Consider the following 10,352-nt stretch of genomic DNA (forward strand, 5'->3'; position numbering starts at 1 on the left):
ACAAATCGAGTAGGATTCAATTATATTATGCATATTGTTGTAAGCAGTAACTGCGCTTGTGCAAGTTTGATTATGTTTTGTAGAACCTTGTAGTAGTAGTTAAGCCAATGCCTGGATTGCCTGGATGGTGCCACAGGTAACAGGACTCCCGGATGGTGCCACAGGTAACAGGACTCCCGGATGGTGCCACAGGTAACAGGACTCCCGGGTGGTGCCACAGGTAACAGGACTCCCGGGTGGGGCCACAGGTAACAAAGTTCCAGAGACGGAAATTCCCAGCGTGTGAACGAGCGTATAACATATATAAGCACACACGAAAAGTTGAGTGGTGTGCCTGTTGGCGGAACTGAGCTTCCCCCGGTCACCCAGCGCTGTTTTGCCTAATTACCGCTTGCTAAATGAAATCGATTGATTGACTCAGAATCGATTTATTGGCTCTTATTTATAACAAATGTGATCTGTGTGTGGCGCAGGAGCTTCCCGTCCACTTGCTCCTCCATTCAGTCAGGTGCTGCAAGAGAGGGACAGAGAAAGAAACAGTTAGGACCGGATTAACAACCTCGTCATCCCTGTCCCCAAACCTGCAGGCGGCCTAGGAGGCCTGATCTAAGTTTGGCTCTTCTCCCTCTCTTTGCTGGAATACTTCACTGCACAAATTTCTGTCATGAACACTCTCTGAACCAACCTGATGTGTTCATAGTTCCCAGCCCAGCGTCCATTCCTCAAGGTACCTCAGCATTTCCCTTTGAAACCACACCTGAGTGCCATCCCGTCCTGAGCTACCTCAGCATTGCCCACTGCAGCCTCCCCGACGCCATCTCCTCCCTGAGCTCCCTCAGCCTTTCCCGCCAAAGCCTCCCCGATGTCCCCCCCTCCCTGAGGTCCCTCAGCCTTTCCCGCCAAAGCCTCCCCGATGTCACCCCTCCGTGAGCTCCCTCAGCCTTTCCCGCCAAAGCCTCCCCGATGTCACCCCTCCCTGAGCTCCCTCAGCCTTTCCCGCCAAAGCCTCCCCGATGTCCCCCCTCCCTGAGCTCCCTCAGCCTTTCCCGCCAAAGCCTCCCCGATGTCCCCCCCTCCCTGAGCTCCCTCAGCCTTTCCCGCCCAAGCTCCTTCCGCGCCGTCCCGCCCTCAGGCTCCTCCGCCGCTCCCGCCGCTCCCCCCGTTCCCGGCCCCTCCCCGCGGCAGCGCCGCCCCCGACCCTCGCGCCCCCTGGCGCCCCCACGGCGGCCCCGGCCCCGCCTGCGCCGCTCCCGACCCGGCGCTGCCCCCTCCCGCTCGCTTTCCTCCCTCTGCCCTGCGGCACCGCGGGCTCCCCCCTCCGCCCCACGGCCCCGCCCGAGCCCCGCGCAGCGCTCAGCCCGGGGCTCCCTTCCCTCACAGCCGCCCGCGTGTTTCCCCCTCGCCCCTTGCCCGGCCCGGGGCCGCGCTCTTGCGGCTGGCTGCCCCTCGCCTTCCTCCTGCCGAACCCAGCCCGTCCCTCCCCCTCCAGCCTCCCCCCTCAGCCGGGACCGGGGCGGCCCCGTCCAGTCTCCCCGCTGTCCGCCCGCCCCTCGCTCACCGCCGGCCCCGCCGCTCCTCGCGCGCTGCTCCCGCCGCCGCACCGGCGGCACGCGCTCCTCGGCCCGCGCGCTTCTGCAGCGTGGCCCCGCCCATCCCGCGCAGGAGCCAATCCCGTCCGCGCCCGCCACCGGGCCCCGCCCCCCCTCCCGGCCCGGAGCCGCCGGCGGCCGCAGAGCGGCGCTGTCCGCCCGCAGCGCGGCCCCGGCCCCGGCGGGTCAGCGGCAGCGGGGCCGGGAGCGCTCGGGCTGCGCCCGCCCGGGACGGCCCGGGACCGAGGGCTCCGCCGCTGCAGCCCGTTTCGTGCCGTTTGCACCCCGGCTTACACGGCTGCAGCCTTCCTGCTGCTGCAGCTCACACATCTTTCTTCCTTCTAACCGCACAGCAGGTCACACTCACAAACGTTCCGTGCTCGCTGGCATAAGAACACCTGCAGAAGAATCTACAAACATTACACAGATATACCACCGACCACAGCTTTCTGAGCTTTCAGGTTAAAGTTCCTGCAGATACCCATGTTTCAATCAAACAGACACCACCAGCAGAGCTGCTGCCTCTGCCGTCTTTGCTCAGAAACAGTGACAACACCAGAAAACACATTGGCAGCCGGTGCTTTGACCAGTGAAGGTGGGATCTACAAAAGTCTGATTGAACCAAACAGCCTGAGGTCTTTATCAAGCTGCACATCTGCCAGGAATGCTGAAATGCAAGAATTTACTCCTGCACTATTCCACAATGGAACAGCCGCTTCATATCAAAATCATCTCAAAACTCCAAACCGGTAGATTAAAAAGCTGTCACTAGGTATTAGAAGACCACTGCAAGACCTTGTTGCTTTTGAGTTAAATAATAATTTTTCAATAAACCAAAAGCCAAACAATTTCTGCAGTCATCCTCCTGTTCATTCATGAGCACTGCAGCAAACAGTTGTTATATAACGTGTCAACAGAGGAAATTGAAAAACCCCAAAAAAAACTCACTGTATCTAATGGTGTATCTATGATGCTGTATCTGGGATGCTGTATCTGGGATGCTGTATCTAGGATGCCGTAACTGGGATTCTGTATTGGGGATCCTGTATCTGGGATGCTGTATCTAGGATGCAATATCTATGACGCTGTATCTATGATGATGTATCTGGGATTCTGTATCTGGGATGCTTTATCTAGGATGCTGTATCTAGGATGCCGTATCTGGGATTCTGTATTGGGGATCCTGTATCTGGGATGCTGAATCTAAGATGCAATATCTATGATGCTGTATCTATGATGCTGTATCTAGGATGCTGTATCTGAGATGCTGTATCTAAGATGCTGTATCTGGGATGCTGTATCTAGGATGCTTTATCTAGGATGTGATATCTATGATGCTGTATCTAGGATGCTGTAACTGAGATGCTGTATCTGGGATGGTATATCTAGGATGCTGTATCTATGATGCAGTATCTGGGATGCTGTATCTGGGATGCTGTATCTAGGATGCTGTATCTAGGATGCTGTATCTGGGATGCTGTATCTCGGATGCTGTATCTATGATGCTGTATATGGGATGCTGTATCTGGGATTCTGTATCTGGGATTCTGTATCTAGGATGCTGTATCTAGGATGCTGTATCTGGGATGCTGTATCTGCGACGCTGTATCTAGGATGCTGTATCTGGGATGGTGTATTGGGGATCCTCTATGTGGGATGCTGTATCTAGGATGCTGTATCTGGGATGCTGTATCTCGGATGCTGTATCTATGATGCTGTATATGGGATGCTGTATCTGGGATTCTGTATCTGGGATTCTATATCTGGGATGCTGTATCTAGGATGCTGTATCTAGGATGCTGTATCTGAGATGCTGTATCTAGGGTGCTGTATCTGGGATGCTGTATCTATGATGCTGTATCTGGGATGCTGTATCTAGGGTGCTGTATCTAGGACGCAATATCTGTGATGCTGTATATGGGATGCTGTATCTCAGATGCTGTATCTGGGATGCTGTATCTAGGATGCTGTATCTCGGATGCTGTATCTAGGATGCTGTATCTGGGATGATGTATCTGGGATGCTGTATCTATGATGCTGTATCTAGGATGCTGTATCTGGGATGCTGTATCTGGGATGCTGTATCTGGGATGCTGTATCTAGGATGCTGTATCTGGGCTAATGTATCTAGGATGCTGTATCTAGGATGCAATATCTATGATGCTGTATCTGGGATGGTGTATCCGGGATGCTTTATCTGGCATGCTGTATCTAGGATGCTGTATCTATGATGCTGTATCTGGGATGCTGTATCTGGGATGCTGTATCTGGGATTCTGTATCTAGGATGCTGTATCTATGATGCTGTATCTGGGGTGCTGTGTCTGGGATGCTGTATGGGATGCTGTATCTAGGATGCTGTATCTGGGATGCTGTATCTAGGATGCTGTATCTATGATGCTGTATCTGGGATGCGGTATCTGGGATGCTGTATCTAGGATGCTGTATCTGGGATGGTGTATTGGGGATCCTTCATCTGGGATGCTGTATCTGTGATGCTGTATCTTGGATGCTGTCTCTAGGATGCTTTATCTAGGATGCTGTATATGGGATTCTGTATTGGGGATACTATATCTGCGATGCTGTATCTAAGATGCTGTATCTAGGATGCTGTATCTGGGATGCTGTATCTGGGATGCTGTATCTAGGATGGTGTATCTGGGATGCTGTATCTGGGATGCTGTATCTAGGATGGTGTATCTGGGATGCAATATCTATGATGCTGTACCTGGGATGCTGTATCTAGGATGCTGTATCAATGATGCTGTATCTGGGATGGTGTATCTGGGATGCTGTATCTAGAATGCTGTATCTAGGATGCTGTATCTGGGATGCTGTACCTGGGATGCTGTATCTAGGATGCTGTATCTATTATGCTGTATCTAGGATGCTGTATCTGGGATGCTGCATCTGGGATTCTGTATCTGGGATGCTGTATCTAGGATGCTGTATCTGGGATGCTGTATCTAGGATGCTGTATCTATTATGCTGTATCTAGGATGCTGTATCTGGGATTCTGTATTGGGGATCCTGTATCTGGGATGGTGTGTCTAGGATGCTGTATCTAGGATGCTGTATCTGGGATGCTGTATCTGGGATGCGGTATCTGGGATGCGGTATCTAGGATGCTGCATCCAGGATGCTGTATCTAGGATGCTGTATCTGGGATGCTGTATCTGGGATGCTGTATCTGGGATGCTGTATCTAGGATACTGTATATGGTCTATTGTATCTAGGATGCTGTATCTAGGATGCAATATCTATGATGCTATATCTAGGATGCTGTATCTGGGGTGTTGTATCTGCGATGCTGTATCTATGATGCTGTCTCTAGGATGCTTTATCTCGGATGCTGTATCTAGAATGCTGTATCTGAGATGCTGTATCTAGCGTGCTGTATCTATTATGCTGTATCTAGGATGCTGTATCTGGGATGCTGTATCTGGGATTCTGTATCTGGGATGCTGTATCTAGGATGCTGTATATGGGATGCTGTATGTAGGATGCTGTATCTGGGAATCTGTATAGGGGATCCTGTATCTGGGATGCTGTGTCTAGGATGCTGTATCTATGATGCTGTATCTATGATGCTGTATCTGGGCTGCTGTATCCAGGATGCTATATCTAGGATGCTGTATCTAGGATGCTGTATCTGGGATGCTGTTTCTGGGATGCTGTATCTAGGATGCTGTATATGGTCTATTGTATCTAGGAGGCTGTATCTGGGATGCAATATCTATGATGCTGTATCTGGGATGCTATATCTGGGATTCTGTACCTAGGATGCTGTATCTAGGATGCTGTATCTGGGATGCTGTATCTAGGATGCTGCATCTGGGGTGCTGTATCTAGGATGCTGTATCTATGATGCTGTGTCTATGATGCTGTATCTGGGATGCTGTATCAGGGATGCTGTAGCTAGGATGCTGCATCTAGGATTCTGTATCTAGGATGCTGTATCTATGATGCTGTGTCTGGGATGCTGTATCTGCGATGCTGTATCTAGAATCCTGTATCTATGATGCTGTATCTGGGATGCGGTATCTGGGATGCTGTATCTAGGATGCTGTATCCGGCATGGTGTATTGGGGACCCTCTATCTGGGATGCTGCATCTAGGATGCTATATCTAGGATACTGTATCTGGGGTGTTGTATCTGGGATGCTGTATCTAGGATGCTGTCTCTAGGATGCTGTATCTGGGATGCTGTATCTAGGATGCTGTATCTAGAATGCTGTATCTGAGATGCTGTACTTAGCATGCTGTATCTGGGATGCTGTATCTAGGATGCAATATCTGTGATGCTATATCTGTGATGCTGTATCTGGGATGCTGTATCAAGGATGCTGTATCTAGGAAGCTGTATCTGGAATGCAATATCTATGATGCAATATCTATATCTATATATCTATATGATGCAATATCTATAATATCTATCTGGGATGCTGTATCTGGGATGCTGTATCTAGGATGCTGTATCTGGGATGCTGTATCTGTGATGCTGTATCTGGGATGCTCTATCTAGGATGCTGTATCTAGGATGCTGTATCTGGGATGCTGTATCTAGGATGCCGTATCTGGGATTCTGTATTGGGGATCCTGTATCTGGGATGCTGAATCTAAGATGCAATATCTATGATGCTGTATCTATGATGCTGTATCTAGGATGCTGTATCTGAGATGCTGTATCTAAGATGCTGTATCTGGGATGCTGTATCTAGGATGCTTTATCTAGGATGTGATATCTATGATGCTGTATCTAGGATGCTGTAACTGAGATGCTGTATCTGGGATGCTATATCTAGGATGCTGTATCTATGATGCAGTATCTGGGATGCTGCATCTGGGATGCTGTATCTAGGATGCTGTATCTAGGATGCTGTATCTGGGATGCTGTATCTAGGATGCTGTATCTGGGATGCTGTATCTATTATGCTGTATCTATGATGCTGTATATGGGATGCTGTATCTGGGATTCTGTATCTGGGATTCTGTATCTAGGATGCTGTATCTAGGATGCTGTATCTGGGATGCTGTATCTGCGACTCTGTATCTAGGATGCTGTATCTGGGATGGTGTATTGGGGATCCTCTATGTGGGATGCTGTATCTAGGATGCTGTATCTGGGATGCTGTATCTCGGATGCTGTATCTATGATGCTGTATATGGGATGCTGTATCTGGGATTCTGTATCTGGGATTCTATATCTGGGATGCTGTATCTAGGATGCTGTATCTAGGATGCTGTATCTGAGATGCTGTATCTAGGGTGCTGTATCTGGGATGCTGTATCTATGATGCTGTATCTGGGATGCTGTATCTAGGGTGCTGTATCTAGGACGCAATATCTGTGATGCTGTATATGGGATGCTGTATCTCAGATGCTGTATCTGGGATGCTGTATCTAGGATGCTGTATCTCGGATGCTGTATCTAGGATGCTGTATCTGGGATGATGTATCTGGGATGCTGTATCTATGATGCTGTATCTAGGATGCTGTATCTGGGATGCTGTATCTGGGATGCTGTATCTGGGATGCTGTATCTAGGATGCTGTATCTGGGATGCGGTATCTGGGATGCTGTATCTAGGATGCTGTATCCGGCATGGTGTATTGGGGACCCTCTATCTGGGATGCTGCATCTAGGATGCTATATCTAGGATACTGTATCTGGGGTGTTGTATCTGGGATGCTGTATCTAGGATGCTGTCTCTAGGATGCTGTATCTGGGATGCTGTATCTAGGATGCTGTATCTAGAATGCTGTATCTGAGATGCTGTACTTAGCATGCTGTATCTGGGATGCTGTATCTAGGATGCAATATCTGTGATGCTATATCTGTGATGCTGTATCTGGGATGCTGTATCAAGGATGCTGTATCTAGGAAGCTGTATCTGGAATGCAATATCTATGATGCAATATCTATATCTATATATCTATATGATGCAATATCTATAATATCTATCTGGGATGCTGTATCTGGGATGCTGTATCTAGGATGCTGTATCTGGGATGCTGTATCTGTGATGCTGTATCTGGGATGCTCTATCTAGGATGCTGTATCTAGGATGCTGTATCTGGGATGCTGTATCTAGGATGCCGTATCTGGGATTCTGTATTGGGGATCCTGTATCTGGGATGCTGAATCTAAGATGCAATATCTATGATGCTGTATCTATGATGCTGTATCTAGGATGCTGTATCTGAGATGCTGTATCTAAGATGCTGTATCTGGGATGCTGTATCTAGGATGCTTTATCTAGGATGTGATATCTATGATGCTGTATCTAGGATGCTGTAACTGAGATGCTGTATCTGGGATGCTATATCTAGGATGCTGTATCTATGATGCAGTATCTGGGATGCTGCATCTGGGATGCTGTATCTAGGATGCTGTATCTAGGATGCTGTATCTGGGATGCTGTATCTAGGATGCTGTATCTGGGATGCTGTATCTATTATGCTGTATCTATGATGCTGTATATGGGATGCTGTATCTGGGATTCTGTATCTGGGATTCTGTATCTAGGATGCTGTATCTAGGATGCTGTATCTGGGATGCTGTATCTGCGACGCTGTATCTAGGATGCTGTATCTGGGATGGTGTATTGGGGATCCTCTATGTGGGATGCTGTATCTAGGATGCTGTATCTGGGATGCTGTATCTCGGATGCTGTATCTATGATGCTGTATATGGGATGCTGTATCTGGGATTCTGTATCTGGGATTCTATATCTGGGATGCTGTATCTAGGATGCTGTATCTAGGATGCTGTATCTGAGATGCTGTATCTAGGGTGCTGTATCTGGGATGCTGTATCTATGATGCTGTATCTGGGATGCTGTATCTAGGGTGCTGTATCTAGGACGCAATATCTGTGATGCTGTATATGGGATGCTGTATCTCAGATGCTGTATCTGGGATGCTGTATCTAGGATGCTGTATCTCGGATGCTGTATCTAGGATGCTGTATCTGGGATGATGTATCTGGGATGCTGTATCTATGATGCTGTATCTAGGATGCTGTATCTGGGATGCTGTATCTGGGATGCTGTATCTGGGATGCTGTATCTAGGATGCTGTATCTGGGCTAATGTATCTAGGATGCTGTATCTAGGATGCAATATCTATGATGCTGTATCTGGGATGCTGTATCCGGGATGCTTTATCTGGCATGCTGTATCTAGGATGCTGTATCTATGATGCTGTATCTGGGATGCTGTATCTGGGATTCTGTATCTAGGATGCTGTATCTATGATGCTGTATCTGGGGTGCTGTATCTGGGATGCTGTATGGGATGCTGTATCTAGGATGCTGTATCTGGGATGCTGTATCTAGGATGCTGTATCTATGATGCTGTATCTGGGATGCGGTATCTGGGATGCTGTATCTAGGATGCTGTATCTGGGATGGTGTATTGGGGATCCTTCATCTGGGATGCTGTATCTGTGATGCTGTATCTTGGATGCTGTCTCTAGGATGCTTTATCTAGGATGCTGTATATGGGATTCTGTATTGGGGATACTATATCTGCGATGCTGTATCTAAGATGCTGTATCTAGGATGCTGTATCTGGGATGCTGTGTCTGGGATGCTGTATCTAGGATGGTGTATCTGGGATGCTGTATCTGGGATGCTGTATCTAGGATGCTGTATCAATGATGCTGTATCTGGGATGGTGTATCTGGGATGCTGTATCTAGAATGCTGTATCTAGGATGCTGTATCTGGGATGCTGTACCTGGGATGCTGTATCTAGGATGCTGTATCTATTATGCTGTATCTAGGATGCTGTATCTGGGATGCTGCATCTGGGATTCTGTATCTGGGATGCTGTATCTAGGATGCTGTATCTGGGATGCTGTATCTAGGATGCTGTATCTATTATGCTGTATCTAGGATGCTGTATCTGGGATTCTGTATTGGGGATCCTGTATCTGGGATGGTGTGTCTAGGATGCTGTATCTAGGATTCTGTATCTGGGATGCTGTATCTGGGATGCGGTATCTGGGATGCGGTATCTAGGATGCTGAATCCAGGATGCTGTATCTAGGATGCTGTATCTGGGATGCTGTATCTGGGATGCTGTATCTGGGATGCTGTATCTAGGATGCTGTATATGGTCTATTGTATCTAGGATGCTGTATCTAGGATGCAATATCTATGATGCTATATCTAGGATGCTGTATCTGGGGTGTTGTATCTGCGATGCTGTATCTATGATGCTGTCTCTAGGATGCTTTATCTCGGATGCTGTATCTAGAATGCTGTATCTGAGATGCTGTATCTAGCGTGCTGTATCTATTTTGCTGTATCTAGGATGCTGTATCTGGGATGCTGTATCTGGGATTCTGTATCTGGGATGCTGTATCTAGGATGCTGTATATGGGATGCTGTATGTAGGATGCTGTATCTGGGAATCTGTATAGGGGATCCTGTATCTGGGATGCTGTGTCTAGGATGCTGTATCTATGATGCTGTATCTATGATGCTGTATCTGGGCTGCTGTATCCAGGATGCTATATCTAGGATGCTGTATCTAGGATGCTGTATCTGGGATGCTGTTTCTGGGATGCTGTATCTAGGATGCTGTATATGGTCTATTGTATCTAGGAGGCTGTATCTGGGATGCAATATCTATGATGCTGTATCTGGGATGCTATATCTGGGATTCTGTACCTAGGATGCTGTATCTAGGATGCTGTATCTGGGATGCTGTATCTAGGATGCTGCATCTGGGGTGCTGTATCTAGGATGCTGTATCT

This window comes from Columba livia, unplaced genomic scaffold (genome assembly GCF_036013475.1).
Source record: "Columba livia isolate bColLiv1 breed racing homer unplaced genomic scaffold, bColLiv1.pat.W.v2 Scaffold_216, whole genome shotgun sequence".
Classification (NCBI taxonomy): Eukaryota; Metazoa; Chordata; class Aves; order Columbiformes; family Columbidae; genus Columba; species Columba livia.